Source organism: Puma concolor, chromosome C1 (assembly GCF_028749965.1).
Source record: "Puma concolor isolate L17-30 chromosome C1, mPumCon1.1.hap2, whole genome shotgun sequence".
In the NCBI taxonomy this organism is placed as follows: domain Eukaryota; kingdom Metazoa; phylum Chordata; class Mammalia; order Carnivora; family Felidae; genus Puma; species Puma concolor.
Genome location: NC_141674.1, coordinates 193,459,839 through 193,475,476, shown reverse-complemented (window position 1 = coordinate 193,475,476; position 15,638 = coordinate 193,459,839).

Here is a 15,638-nt window from a genome sequence, read left to right as displayed (position 1 = left end):
TCTGGGCTGATGGCTCGGAGCCTGGAGACTGTTTCCAATTCTGTGTCTCCCTCTCTCTCTGCCCCTCCCCTGTTCATGCTCTGTCTCTCTCTGTCCCAAAAATAAATAAAAAACGTTGAAAAAAAAATTAAAAAAAAAAAAAATATCCTCCCAGATTAACTGAATGTGCAGCTAGGGTTAAATGCAATGGGCCAATGGATTTCCCAAGATCATACAGCTGCTTGATATCATAACTGGAATTGGAACCCTGAATTCAAGTCCTGTTCTGTTCCTGAGGTCTTTTTCCCCATGTCTGCTCTTTTCACAAGTTAACCTTGAACCAGGAATGATGCAAAAACAAAACAAAACAAAACAAAAACACAGTTTAGTATAATTGCCACAGGACTTAAGAAAATATAGAATTAGAAAACATTTGAGTCAGAAACTACCTTTGAGATCATCTAGGAATTCAAAGTCATTACTGTACAATCGTGGAAGCAAAGGAGCAGAGTTTAAGCTTGTTGCTCAAGGTCACATCAATCTGTGGCAGAGCTGGGACTGGATTCAGTTTTTCTTTTTCCAGGTTTTCCAGTACTTCCTATCATGCTTTGTACATGGTTTGTTTAAAAAAAATTGACTTGCAAAAATCCTGGTCAGTCTACAGTGTAATCCATTTCCGATCTCCCATATGGCATTGCTTTGTAAACACAAAGAAAGTTGTAGCTCTGAAGTCTCGGTCCCAATAGGACCAGTCCCTCTACACCCAGTCCCATAGTCTGGCTGCATAAACGAGCCGCGCATCACAGCACTGGAAGTTGTCCAACATGAACGAAAAGTACTGTGGGGGAGGCCCCATGCAACCTCGGAGGGAATCCGTCCAAATACAATAGCTATTGTTCTCCTACCTCTCTGGTCTTTTGTGTCTCAGATATTTCCAAGGGATAATTTTCTCATCTAGTGAATTTTCTTGTACTACCTTCAGTATATCTTCAGAATTCGACAACTGTAGCTTCTTAAATCCTGTTTTAGATAGTCCCAAATTCGGTGAGAAACAGAAAAGAACACAAGAAATAATAAAAACAAAACAATAACAAGGAGAAGGAGGAGGGAGAAGAGGAATTGTTTATACAGCACCTACTGTGTGCCAGATACTGAGTTAAGCCCTTTTAATTTTTTTTTTTCAACGTTTATTTATTTTTGGGACAGAGAGAGACAGAGCATGAACGGGGGAGGGGCAGAGAGAGAGGGAGACACAGAATCGGAAACAGGCTCCAGGCTCCGAGCCATCAGCCCAGCGCCCGACGCGGGACTCGAACTCACGGACCACGAGATCGTGACCTGGCTGAAGTCGGACGCTTAACCGACTGCGCCACCCAGGCGCCCCTAAGCCCTTTATCTAGACACCTCATTTAATTTCAGGCAATTCTAAGAAGGAACTACTTTTTTTTTTTAACATTTTTAAAGTTTATTTATTTGAGAGAAACAGGGGTGGGACATAGAGCGAGAGGCAGAGAGAGAGAGAGAATCCCAAATGGGTTCCACGACGTCGGTGCAGAGCCCGATGAGGGCTCAAACCATGAGACCATGACTCCAGCCGAAATCAAGAGTCAGTCACTTGACTGACTGACCCACCCAGGTGCCCAAGGAGCTACTATTATTGCCCCCAGTTTGAGGAGGGAACTGCGACTTCGGGAAGTGAAGACATGTCCACGGTCATGTGACCACTAAGAAGCAGAGTTGGGTCAGGAGCCATGTTTGCCTGACTCTAAAGAAGCAAAATCTACTTGACCACCGCCCCAAAACAAAATACCTGAAACTGTCTCTTGAAAGGATCTATAATATTTTTAAATCATGGCACCTGGCTATAAATACAATTTAAAATTGTATTTTGTCTGTTTAAAACCACCGACATATTGATCCAGACACAGAACTGTTCAGAATTATGTTCCTAACTCCTTACTAGAGAATTCTGAATGCAGCCATTCTATACAATTATTTGTATAATTCCAAAACAAAACCAATTATGGTGCAGATATTTGTTTCTTACATTGAAGTACCACTCCATAAGAGAAGGCCAAGAATCTCACTTACTAGAGAATTTAATTTTTTCTATATTTTAAATTAACCACGTCATCACCCATTAGATTTAGTTTAATCTGATCAACACTATAATTAGCAACATTTCTTAATCTACCCTATTAAGTATTAATATTATATTTTGCCAACATATTAACGTGTTGAGATTTCCAAAGACATAACTATGAAAGCTTAAACCTTGATCAGTAGTCATTATATATTTTTATTCTGTTCTTCTAAGGCAAAAAGAACAGCTAACATTTATAGAGCTCCTTAGATCATATAATACGCTTTTGCTCACCTTTTGTCATTTCCTATACTGCAGCACAGAAATTAAAGCTGAGCCAGCTAGATTATCTCTGTTAGCTTGTCATGGGATTAGACTATTCATATCGTGGATACAGACGTGGCTGAGGGACAGAGAACAAATGATCGACACAGAAAGTCACTTCTCCAGAAGGAAAAGAGAAACTTGAGGATTCTCCAGAGACAAGTTTTAAGACTTTTTACTTGCTATTCTGATAAATTATCTGAAGGGTATATTGCATGCTAAAATGCCCTATCCTGCAGAACACAGTAAGTTTTTCCATGTAATAAAATGTTTGGGTGAACTGAGATAAACTGTAAACAAATTTTCTGAGGCTGTGTGACATGGCCAAAAAACTAATAAAAGAATTTTATTATCAACAAGTAAGTTTTGAAATGAGTAACCTATTTATATATCTAAATAGCTATACATCCCACTTTCAAACATCACTGCACCCATGGTTTATTATCCAAATTGCAGCTGGCAATAACACACACACACGTGCACACACACACACACACCCTTTCAACTCCAATGTGGGAAACAGACTGTGGAATTGACTGCCTCCTGAATAAAACAACTTTATCTAAAAATGACAGCAAAACAATACTGATAATCAAATAGAAAATATGACACACCAAAGTATGACATACAAGTCCTATAAAGAAATTAAACATGATCCAGGAAAAGGCATTTTAAATGACCAAGCTGCTGCCAGATGAAAACACCTAAAAAGATAAGAACCATACCATCTGGCAAGATAAATAATGAGAGAAGATATTTTCAAAGACTTTAAAATCATGAACAGTATATGGGGCGCCTGGGCAGCTCAGTCTCTTAAGCGACCAACTTCCGCTCAGGTCATGATCTCACCATTTGTGAGTCAAGCCTTGCGTGGGGCTCTGTGCTGAGAGCCGGAGCCTGGAACCTGGAGCCTGCTTCAAGATTCTGTGTCTCCCCTCTTTCTCTGCCTCTCTCCAGCGCATGCCCTGTTTCTCTCTCAGAAATAAATAAACTTTAAAAAATAATAATTTAAAATCATGACCAGGGAAGATAAGGTGAGCATAACCATCCAAATCCTAAAATATGTTCATGAAGGGGTAGCATCTGAAATTTGAGTGATAGATTTTGTGCAAGTAACAAATAGCACCACACATTGTGTTAAATTAATTTGTAGTGGACCCTTCTTGGGGAACCTCCCCTACTCAGGTATCTCCCCACTTCTGAAAATGTTCTAAGAAATAGGTCCCCATGATTAGGTCTATAATCCACTGTCTTGCTCCCCGAGTTCCTCTCCAAATCCAGCCATAGTTTGTTCACTTAGAATCAGGTACCTGACCTAAGATGGACCACTCACACTGTTTGATCTTCCAGGCACATTTGACTGACTCACTATGGCCAATCAAGTCCTTACTTGAAATTTTCTTAAGACTTTTTTTATTTTTTATTTTTAAATTTTTTTTTAACGTTTTTATTTATTTTTGAGACAGAGAGAGAGAGAGAGAGAGAGAGAGAGAGAGAGAGAGAACAGGGGAGGGTCAGAGAAAGAGGGAGACACAGAATCTGAAACAGGCTCCAGGCTCTGAGCTGTCAGCACAGAGCCCGACGCGGGGCTCGAACCCACGGACCGCGAGATCATGACCTGAGCCGAAGTCGGACGCTTAACCGACTGAGCCACCCAGGCGCCCCTAAGACTTTTTTTAGAACAGTTTAAGGTTGGCAGCAAAGTTGAAGGCAAGGTACAGCAATTTCCCGTATACTCCCTGCCTCCTCTGTTATCACATCCCCTACCAGCTGTACATTCATTACAACTGATGAACCTGTACTGACACATTATCACCAAAAGCCCATAGTTTGCATAACTATCACTCTTGCTTGTTGTACATTCTATGGATATGGACAAATGTATGACATAGATCCGTCATTATGGTATCATACATAGTATTTTTACTGCCCTAAATATCCTCTATGCTTTGCATATTTACCCTTCTTCCCCCAGCTCTGGACAACTACTAAACTTTTTATGTCTCCATATTTTTGCCTTTTCCAGAATTACATATATTTGGAATTATGTAGCCTTTTCAGACTGGCTTCTTTCACTTAGTAGTAATTTTACAGTTCCTTCACATTTTTTCATAGTTTGATAGCTCATGTATTTTTAGTGTTGTATAATATTCCATTGTCCGGAAGCACCACTGCTGATTTAGTCATTTTCCTATTGAAGTACATCATGGTTGCTTTGAAGTTCTGGCAATTATGAATAAAGCTGTGTGCTTTATTTATTTATCAATTTATTTATTTATTTATTATTTATTTATTTATCATTTATTCATCAATTATGAATAAACATCTGTGTGCAGGCTTTTGTGTGAACATAAGTTTTCAATTCCTTTGAGTAAATACCAAGAAGAACGCTTGCTGATCATATGGTAAGAATATGATTAGTTTTATATGAAACCACTAAACTGTCTTCCAAAGTGAATGTTCCGTTTTGCATTCCCATCTCAATATATAAGAATTTCTGTTGTCCCACATCCTCGCCAGCATTTGGTGCTATCAGTGTTGTAGATTTTTGGCCATTCTAATAGATATATAATGGTATCATTGTTGTTTTAATTTGCATTTCCCCGATGACATATGGCATGGAGCATCTTTTCATACACTTATTTCTATCTGTGTATGTTCTTTGGCAAGATATTTGTTCATGTCATTGGCCCATTTTTAAATGCAGTTGTTTTTTCTATTGTTGAGCTTTTTTTAATGTTTATTTATTTATTTTTGAGAGAGAGAGAGAGGAGGAGGGGCAGAAAGAGAGTGAGACAAAGAATCCCAAGCAAGCTCCATGCCATCAGCGCAGAGCCCAAAGCAGGGCTTACACTCATGAACCATGAGATCATGATCTGAGCCAAAACCAAGAGTTGGACACTTAGCCAACCGAACCACCAAGGTACCCCTTTTATTGTTGAGCTTTAAGAGTTCTTTGTATATTTGGTATAACAGTCCTTTCTCAAATGTGTCTTTTGCAAATATTTTCTCCCATCTATGGCTTGTCTTTTTATTCTCTTGACATTGTTTTTTGCAGAGCACAAATTTTTAATTTTAATAAAGTCCAGCTTATCAATTATTTCTTTCATGGAGTGTACCTTTGTCAATATCCACAAAATAACCTGCTGAGGTTTTGATTGGGATTGCATTAAATCTATAGATCAAGTTGGAAAGAACTGACATCTTGACAATATTAAATCTTCTTATCCATAAACATGAAATATCTTTTATTTTGTTCATCAAAGTCTTGTAGTTTTCTTCATATAGATCTTTCATATTTTGCTAGATTTATACCTAAGTATTTTACTTTTGGGAGTTCTAATATAAATGGTATTGTGTTTTTAATTTCAAATTCCACTTGTTCATTGCTGGTATATAAGAAAGCAGTTAACTTTTGTATATTAACCTTGTGTCCTGCAACTTTGCTATAATTGCTAGTCAGTTCCAGGACTTTTGTTGTTGTTGATGCTTTTGTATTTTCTACACAGATGATATCACCTGTGAAGAAACACGATTTTACTTCTTCCTTTCCTATCTGTATGCCTTTTATTTCCTTTTCTTGTGTTATTGCATTAGCTAGAATCCAGTATGATGTTGAAAAGGAGTGGGGAGGGGCGCCTGGGTGGCTCAGTCGGTTAAGCGTCTGACTTCGGCTCAGGTCATGATCTCGTGGTTTGTGAGTTTGAGCCCCACGTCCGGCTCTGTGCTGACAGCTCAGAGCCTGGAGCCTGCTTCGGATTCTGAGTCTCCCCTTCTCTCTGCCCCTCCCCTGCTTGTGCTCTGTCTCTGTTTCTCAATAATAAATAAACATTAAAAAAAATTAAAAAGAAAAGGAGAGGGGAGATCCTTGCCTTATAAGAACTTTTCTTAAACTGAAACTAGAAAAAGAGAGTGGGTCCCTCTATGGGGTTATAAAGCTCAACAGTATCGTTTCTCATTGTACAGAAGTTGAAAATAATGCCCATTGGCCATGAGAAGCACTAAGAGGATCCTAATAAGGACAACTAAAGAATTTCTTTTCCAAACCGAGGAACTTTTGAGAGTGAAACGGGTGTTATTCATATTTAAGCCAAAAGAGGACATGTAAGCCAAAAATGTCTTAGAAAAACTCATATGTATGGCCCCCCTAGTCCTTATTAATAAATAGACAATAATGAAAGAAAAGAACAATGACCATTCTTACACATTTACTTTTGTATGCAGTATTTGAATATTGCAGAGACTGGTTTTGAAAAAAATAATCTTCACTTTAATTGTTGTACTAAAGTTAATTAAATGATTTTTTATTATTTCTGGTTACTATAGGGAAACATGAAAAACAACAAAAATAGGGACACCTGAGTGGCTCAGTTGGTAGAGCATGTGACTCTTGATCTCGGGGTCATGAGTTTAAGCCTCATGTTGAGCACAGAGCTTACCTTAAAAAAATAGCAAAAAGTGGGGCGCCTGGGTGGCGCAGTCAGTTAAGCGTCCGACTTCAGCCAGGTCGCGATCTCGCGGTCCGTGAGTTCGAGCCCCGCGTCAGGCTCTGGGCTGATGGCTCAGAGCCTGGAGCCTGTTTCCGATTCTGTGTCTCCCTCTCTCTCTGCCCCTCCCCCGTTCATGCTCTGTCTCTCTCTGTCCCAAAAATAAATAAAAAAACGTTGAAAAAAAAATTAAAAAAAAAAAAATAGCAAAAAGATAGTATAATTAACATGGAGCTATGATGCCCAGAATGTCCCTCAAAAAAGGTTTGTTTGCCCTAGCTGATGGGACTTGTATCAGCAGACACTCTCAGATGGCAGCGCCTTTAGGGATTGCTTCAATGTCAGAGAGTAATACCACTCCAAGGTATGCCTAAGATCACACCATTCCATGGGTGATCCACACTGAACTGGTTTAGGGAGGGATATAAAGGCCTGACCACTTCAAAAAAAAAAAAAAAGAGGAAAGACTCAAATAAACAAAATCACTAATGAAAGAGGAGGAATAACAACCAACATCACAGAAATACAAGCAATTGTAAGAGAATATTATGAAAAATTATATGCCAACAAATTGGACAACCTAGAAGAAATGGATAAATTCCTAGATACATGTAACTTACCCAAACTGAAGCAGGAAGAAATAGAGAATTTGAACAGATCAATTACCAGCAATGAAATTAAATTAGTAATTAAAGAACTCCCAACAAACAAAGTCCAAGACCACACAGCTTTTCAGGAAAATTCTACCAAACATTTAAAGAAGAGTTAATACTTATTTTTCTAAAACTATTCCAAGAAGGAAAACTTCCTCTACGAAGGCCAACATTACCCTGATAGCAAAACCAGATAAAGGCACCATAAAAAAAAGAGAGAGAGAGAGAACTACAGGCCAGTATCACTGATGAACAGAGATGCAAAAGTTTTCAACAAAATACTAGCAAACCAAATCCAACAATACTTTGAAAAACCATTCACCACAATTAAGTGAGATTTATTGCTGGGATGCAAGGGTGGTTCAGTATTCACAAATCAATAAATGTGATACATCACATCAATAAGAGAAAGGATAAAAACCATATAATCATTTCAATAGGTGCAGAAAAAGCACTTGACAAAGTACAACATCCACTCATGATAAAAACCCTTAACAAAATAGAGTTAGAGGGAATGTACCTCAACATAATAAAAGCCTTATGTGAAAAGCCCACAGCCAACATCATACTCAATGGGGAACCACTGAGAGCCTCTCCCCTAAGGTCAGAAACAAGACCAAGATGTCCACTCTCACCACTCTTATTCAGTATAGGTCTGTAAGTGCTGGCCACAGTAACCAGACAAGAAAAAGAAATAAAAGACATCCAAATTGGTAAGGAGGGAGTAAAACTTTCACTGTTTGCAGATAACATGATACTGTATGAGGAAAACCCTAAAGACTCCACCAAAAAATAGAACTGACATACAAATTCGATAAAGTCATAGGATACAAAATCAATGTGCAGAAATATGTTGCATCTCTAAACACTAATGATGAAGCAGCAGAAAGAGAAATTAAGAAAACAATCCCAGCTATAGTTGCACCAAAAATATTAAAATACCTAGGAATAAGCTTAACCAAAGAGGTAAACAACCTGTGCTCTGAAAACTAGAAAACATTGATAAAAGTAATTGAAGATGACACAAAGAAATGCAAAGACGTTCCATGTCATGGGTTGGAAGAATAAATATTGTTAAATGTCTACACTACCCAGAGCAATCTACAGATTTAATGCACTCCCTATTAATATACCAAAACCATTTTTCACAGAACTAGGACAAACTAACCTAAAATTTGTATGAAACCACAAAGGACCCCAAATAGCCAGAGCAATGCTGAAAGAGAAAAATAAAACTCAAGGTATCACAATTCCAGACTTCAGGTTATATAACAAAGCTGTTGTAATCAAAACAGCTGTTGTAATCAAAACAGTATATGGCACAAAAATAGACCTACAGATCAATAGAGCAGAACAGAAGACCCAGGAACAAACTTGCAATTATACGGTCAATTAGTCTTTGACAAAGGCAAGACTATGCAATGGGAAAAAGTCTCTTCAACAAATGGTGTTGGGAAAACTGGATAGCTAAATGCAAAAGAATAAAACTGGACCACTTTCTTACACCATACACAAAAATAAACTCAGAATATATTAAATGTGAGACCTGAAACAATAAACATCTTAGAAGAGAGCACAGGCAGAAAATTCTCTAACGTTGGCCATAAAAACTTCTTTCTACATATGTCTCCTGAGGCAAGGGAAATAATAGCAAAAATAAACCGCTTGGACTACCTCGAAATAAAAAGCTTCTGTACAGCAAAAAAAAAAATAATCAACCAACCTAAACAGCACCCTACCGAATGGGAGAAGATATTTGCAAATTACATATCCGATAAAGGGTTAGTATTCAAAATACACAAAGAACTGACCCAACTCAACACTCAACAAATAATCCAATAAAAAATGGGTAGAAGACATGAACAGACATACCTTCAAAGAAGACATACACATGGCCAAAAGACCCATGAAAAGATGCTCAGCATCACTCATCATCAGGGAAATTCAAATCAAAACCACAGTGAGATATCACCTCACACTTGTCAGAATGGCTAAAATGAAAAATACAAGGAACAATAAGTGTTCATGAGGATGTGGAGGAAAAGGAAACCTCGTGCACTATTGGTGGGAATGTAAACTGGTGCAGCCACTGTGGAAGACAGCATGGAGTTTCCTCAAAAAGTTAAAAACAGAACTTCTCTACAATTCAGCAATCACACTACTAGGTATTTACCCCCAAAATACAAAAACACTAATTCAAACAGATATATGCATCTGTATATTTATTGCACATTATTTACAATAGCCAAACTATGGAAGCAGCCCAAGCGTCTGTCAATAGATAAATGAATAAAGAAGATGTGGTGGGGGCGCCTGGGAGGCTCAGTCAGTTGGGCGTCCGACTTCAGCTCAGGTCACAATCTTGCGGTTCGTGAGTTCAAGCCCCGCGTCGGGCTCTGTGCTGACAGCTCAGAGCCTGGAGCCTGCTTCAGTTTCTGTGTCTCCCTCTCTCTCTGCCCCTCCTCCATTCATGCTCTGTCTCTCTGCCTTTCAAAAATGAATAAATGTTAAAAAAAAATTTTTTTTTAATAGGTGGTGTGTGTACATACAATGGAATACTAATCAGCCATAAAAAAAGAATGAAACCTTGCCAGTTGCAACAACATGGACGGAGCTAGAGGGTATAATGCTAAGCAAAATAAATCAGTCAGAGAAAGACAAATACCATATGATTGCAATTATATGTGGCATTTAAGAAGAAAAACAAATGAGCAAGGTAAGAGATACAAACCAAGAAACAGACTCTTAACTATAGAGAACAAACTGGTGGTTACCAGAGGGGAGTTCGGTGGGAGCATGGGTGAAATAGAGTGAAGAGAATTAAGGAGCACACTTGTCGGGGCACCTGGGTGGCTCAGGTGGCTAAGGGTCCAACTTCAGCTCATGTCGTGATCTCACGGTTCGTGAGTTCAAGCCTCATGTGGGGCTCTGTGCTGACAGCTCGGAGCCTGGAGTCTGTTTCAGATGCTGTGTCTCTCTGTCTCTCTGCCCCTCCCCCACTCATGTTCTGCCTCAAAAAAGTAAATAAATAAACATTAAAGACTACACTTCTTATGATAAGCGCTGAGTAATGGGTAGAATTGTTGAATGACTATACTGTACTCCTGAAACTAGTATAACACTGTATGCTGACTATACTGGAATTAAAATGAAAAACTTATTGGGGCGCCTGGGTAGTTCAGTCAGTTAAGCTTCCAACTCTTGGTTTCGGCTCAGGTTATGATCTCATTGTTCATGAGTCTCTCTCTCCCTCTCTCTACCCCTCCCCTGCTCACGCATACACATGTATGCACTTTCTCTGTCTCTCTCTCTCTCTCTCTGTCTCTCTCACTCTCTCTCTCTCCCCCTCTCTCAAAATAAATAAATAAACTTTTAAAAAACTTATAAACAGGGACACCCGGGTGGCTCAGTTGGTTAAGCGTCCGGCTTCGGCTCAGGTCATGATCTCACGGTTCGTGAGTTCGAGCCCCACGTGGGGCTCTGTGCTGACAGCTCAGAGCCTGTAGCCTTCTTTGGATTCTGTGTCTCCCTCTCTCTCTTCCCCCTCCCCCATTTGTGTACCCCCCCTCAAAAATAAATAAACATTTTAAGAAAATAAAAAATAAAAAACTTATAAACAAATAAATGCCTGACCTTTCTGGCTTACATTGCCAGATGTAGCAAATGAAAATACAAGACATTCAGTTAAATTTGAATGTCAGATAAATAATGAATAATTTTTAGTGTAAGTATGCCTCATTCATCTTTGCTACTAAACTAAAACTACACAAGTGGTAGTTTCTTAAAGGATGGTTGCATGTAGAACTTAAGACAGTATCATTTAATATTTTATACTGTTAACGTTAAATACATAGGGCTTCTTGCACATGTAATTGATGGCTATTTTACCCAATGTATTTGTTTAGATGGGGCATATTTATAATATAGTAGAGCTAGGATTGCTATGGTCTTCTTTTTTTCAAGTTTATTTATTTCTTTTGAGAGAGAGAGAGAGAGCACAAATGGGGGAGAGAGAGAGAGAGAGAGAGAGAGAGAGAATCCCAAGCAAGCTCTGTGCTGCAAGCATGGAGCCCAACACGGGACTCAAACCCATGAACGGCGAGATCATGACCTGAGCCGAAATCAATAATCAGATGCTCAGCCAACTGGGCCACCCAGGCGCCCCCGTTCTGGTCTTTGTATCAACTTTATGATATATCTGAGCCCTGTGCAATCAAAATGTATACACATTCATTTCCATTTTATTGTCTTTTAAAGAGAAATACTGGTAGTTAATCTTTGATTTACTGACCCTGGTATTTCACGTTCTAAGTCAAGAAGGCAATCCTCAATTACAACATTATTCTTTTGGGGATACACAACAAAGGTCATGTTTCAGCCTTATGAGGAATTTAAAAGTGGTATCTATGAAAGTGTTTGATAAATTCTAACATACTGCAAACTTGCCAATGATCATATTTTGGAACTTACAGTTAGTTAAATGTTTGCTGGTTGATATAAATTATCATAAGGAAGTAACAGGTTTGTTTTATGTCTCTGATATTTAATATTTATCTCATGGAAGACAACGATGCTTTACTATAGCATGAGCCTTGGGACAAATCATCAGCCGTAGTTTGGTGGTCCCCAAGGACGCGTATTTCATTTCATTTTCTGGGACTCTTCTGAGAAATGGGGCGATGTTTGTGAGTGAAAAGCCACCGTATGGGGTAGAGCACTGCATACACATATTATATTGTAGGGGTTTTGTTATTATTAATATATATATTCCTTAGTACCTAGGGTTTCTTTTCCTTTTATCATCATACCAAGTGTTCATCTATTTTATTGGCTCTCTGTCAATCACTATAAAGAAATGAGATGCAAGCCATGCTCAGTCAACCAGGTGAGGGAAACACAAAAGGAACCACCTCCGGTCCAGTACCAGGATACATAAAGGTAACAACAGTAGTTATGATCTCTACTTGAAGAAGTTCAACCTATACCCACTCTGCTATGCACCCACACTTTGCTCTATCCCTCCACTGCCAGTCCCTCCCCTGCCCTACCACTGCTCCCTTGGCCATCTAGCTTCCCATTGCTTCTGTCCCCTCACTGTCCTTGCATCTCTCCCTACCTTTTCTAGAATCATTTTCTCACTTATCTAATCCCTTGTGATCAGTATTCCTTAGGGTGACTATGGAGTATATAGCTTTTCTGTCATGGCTTTGGAATAATTTCTCAGAAATTAAGATATGCTAAACAGTCCAGTAGGTCAACCAGGAACCATGCAGAGTGCTGTGGGGCTTTGTTAAGCAATGATTAGGGAGGGTAAGCTGAAAGAATGCACCTATAACAAGGGAGCCTCCATTTTCAATGAGGGAGTACTGGGATGGGAGAGGGAGAAGCAATGCCTCTAACAAATTTGGCCACATACTCATTTTGCCTGGGATCAAGCCTATCTGCAGATTCTGCTGGCCATTTTTGTTTATTGCAGATGGAAAGTTCACATGGTTGTTCCAAAGCAAAAGGAAATATTACTGGAATATTGAAAATTTGGATAATGAAAATAGCACAACAGAAGAAAGCTGGCCATATTTAAAATAAAATAAAGTTAGAGAAAAATAGAAGAAATCATGGTATGAAAGAAGTTCTGGGTCAAAAGTCATTAAATTCATCCTCCCTCTCAGAACAGATTCCGTCTATAACAGGAATAGAAAAGTCAAATGCCTAGAAGGACCAGACAGGTAATGAAAAAAGTGAAGGTATCATGCAATTAGGAGGGGGCGGGGGGCACCTGTGTGGCTCAGTCGGTTAAGTGTCAGACTCTTGGATCGGCTCAGGTCATGATCTCACAGCTCGCGAGTTCGAGCCCCGCATAGGGCTCTGCGCTGACAGTGCAGAGCCTGCTTGGAATTCATCCTCTCTCCCTCTCTCTGCCCCTCCCCTGCGTGCATGAGCTCTGTCTTTCCCTCCCTCTCTCTCCCCCACCCCCAAAATAAATAAAGAAAAGAAAAGGAAAAAAAAGAAGAAGAAGAAGAAGTTGTTGGGACTGTGGCCAAAAGGGAACACGCGCCTTGTCTACATGGGGCAGTCCCTACACAGCTCTATCCAGTTGTGATCTTCAGTGAAATGGGCCCTTTGCTGCTAGATCTTCTAATTTTTCAAGAGGAATTGGAAATCCAGACTTTTGGTGACTTTTAAAAGAGATTAAATATTAACTACTTATTCAAATGTTTTCAAATGGTGGGAGATGGGCTAGGTTGGTGAGGGTATTAAGGAGGGTACTTGTGATGAGCCCTGCGTGTTGTATGTAAGTGACGAATCACTGAATGCTACTTCTGAAACCAATATTGCACTGTATATTAACTAACTAAAATAAAAGTCATACAAAAAACTTTAAACAATTTTTAAAAGAAAAATTAAATAATTAAATTAAATTAAATTAAATTAATAAAATAAAAATACCTCCTGAACTCAAAGACAACGTGAAAGTGAGCCACACTTGGCTCACAACCATTCTTCTTGCTCTGCAAAAAAAACCTGACTGTAGCCCAACACACATTTCAATAGTTCTAATCTTGAACTCTTTCTTACACTGAACCAAAGAGCATAGTGGCATAACTTCCACTCTAAATCATATGAACTCTGTCCTTCAGATCAAGACAGAATAACCCTGTTTCATGTATCTCCCTTCTGTTCTTGAAATATGTCCTTCAAAAACAAAATGCCTAAGCCTTTATCACCTCTTTCCTTTCTAATCCATCCAATCCCTCTTGGCTCTCCAAATTTTTTTTTTCTTAATTTATCACTGGGTTATGCTTTTCTTTAAATTTTGTTTAGTTTTCACCTTGCTCCTTCTCAGGTACCTACAGAGACTCTCTATTGTCTTTGGTTTCAAGTGCCTCTGTAATCTGACACATGGTTACCTATTTTAATCTCCCAGTTTATACCTTCTGCTCTGACATATTGTTAGTGAGAAATTATTCTTCCATTCTCTACGCTTCTTTCCAAAGCATATTGGAAGTCTATTACATCCTACTCCTAGCTTCTCTCTGTCCCTTTACTGTCTCCACCCCTGGGGTACAGATGAGATTTATCTGATGAGTATGAGTAAAATTGAAAAGAATAATCTGAGCTGGGCATACTCAGACCAACTTCCCTTTCTCTTCTACTGGGATTGAGCTGCCCACAGAGAACAGAAGTCCTCCAACAGTAACAGAGTGATGTTTCAGCCTCCAACCCTCCTTTAAACTGCACACAATCTGTTGAGACAACTGGGGAGCTATTTATTGGGGCCTCTGAAAAATACAGTCCACCATGTTCTTTCTCACCTCAGAAGATCCTGAAATGCCACAGATCGCTGTAATGGAAAGGAACCGCGGAGAATATTTAGTTCAGTATCATTATATATTAGAGACAGGAAAAGTGAGTCCCAGAAAATTTAAGTAACTTGCCCCAAACAGTTAGTTAGTAGTAGACACTAAACAAGATTTTTAAAACAGGATTTGGAAGTTTGAAAAAATTTGGATTAACCATTAAAAAAAAGTCTATTGGTACATGGCAAAATTCAAAATTATCATCTTGGATTAATAATTATAAATTCTGATCAAATAGTTTTACCATAATATTTATATACTGTATTAGTTATAAGTACATTAAAAAAATCTAAACTCTAGTTTATTTTATTAAAGGTAGCCTCATGGCTTGGAACTCTGGTAAGTCATATTACTCAAAAAAGCACTGCATTAGAGAAAAATATATCCAATATGATATATACACAGACAAACACACACACACACATACACACACACACACACACACGTAAAGAAATTTATTATAAGGAATTGGCTCACCCAATTATGGAGGCTGAGAAGTCTCAGGATCTTAGTCAGCAGGTGGAAAGCCACGAAAGTCAATATATAGTTCTAGCCTGAGTTTGAAGGCCTGAGAACCAGGAGAGCCAATGGTGTAAGTTCCAATTTGAAAACCAGTAGGCTCAGGACCAAAGATGAGCCAGTGTTTCAGTCTGAGTCGAAGGGCCAGAAAAAAAAAATCAATGTTTCAGCTCAAATAGGCAGGAGGAGTTCCCTCTTATTCACAAGAGAGTCAGTCTTTTTGTTCTATTCAGGC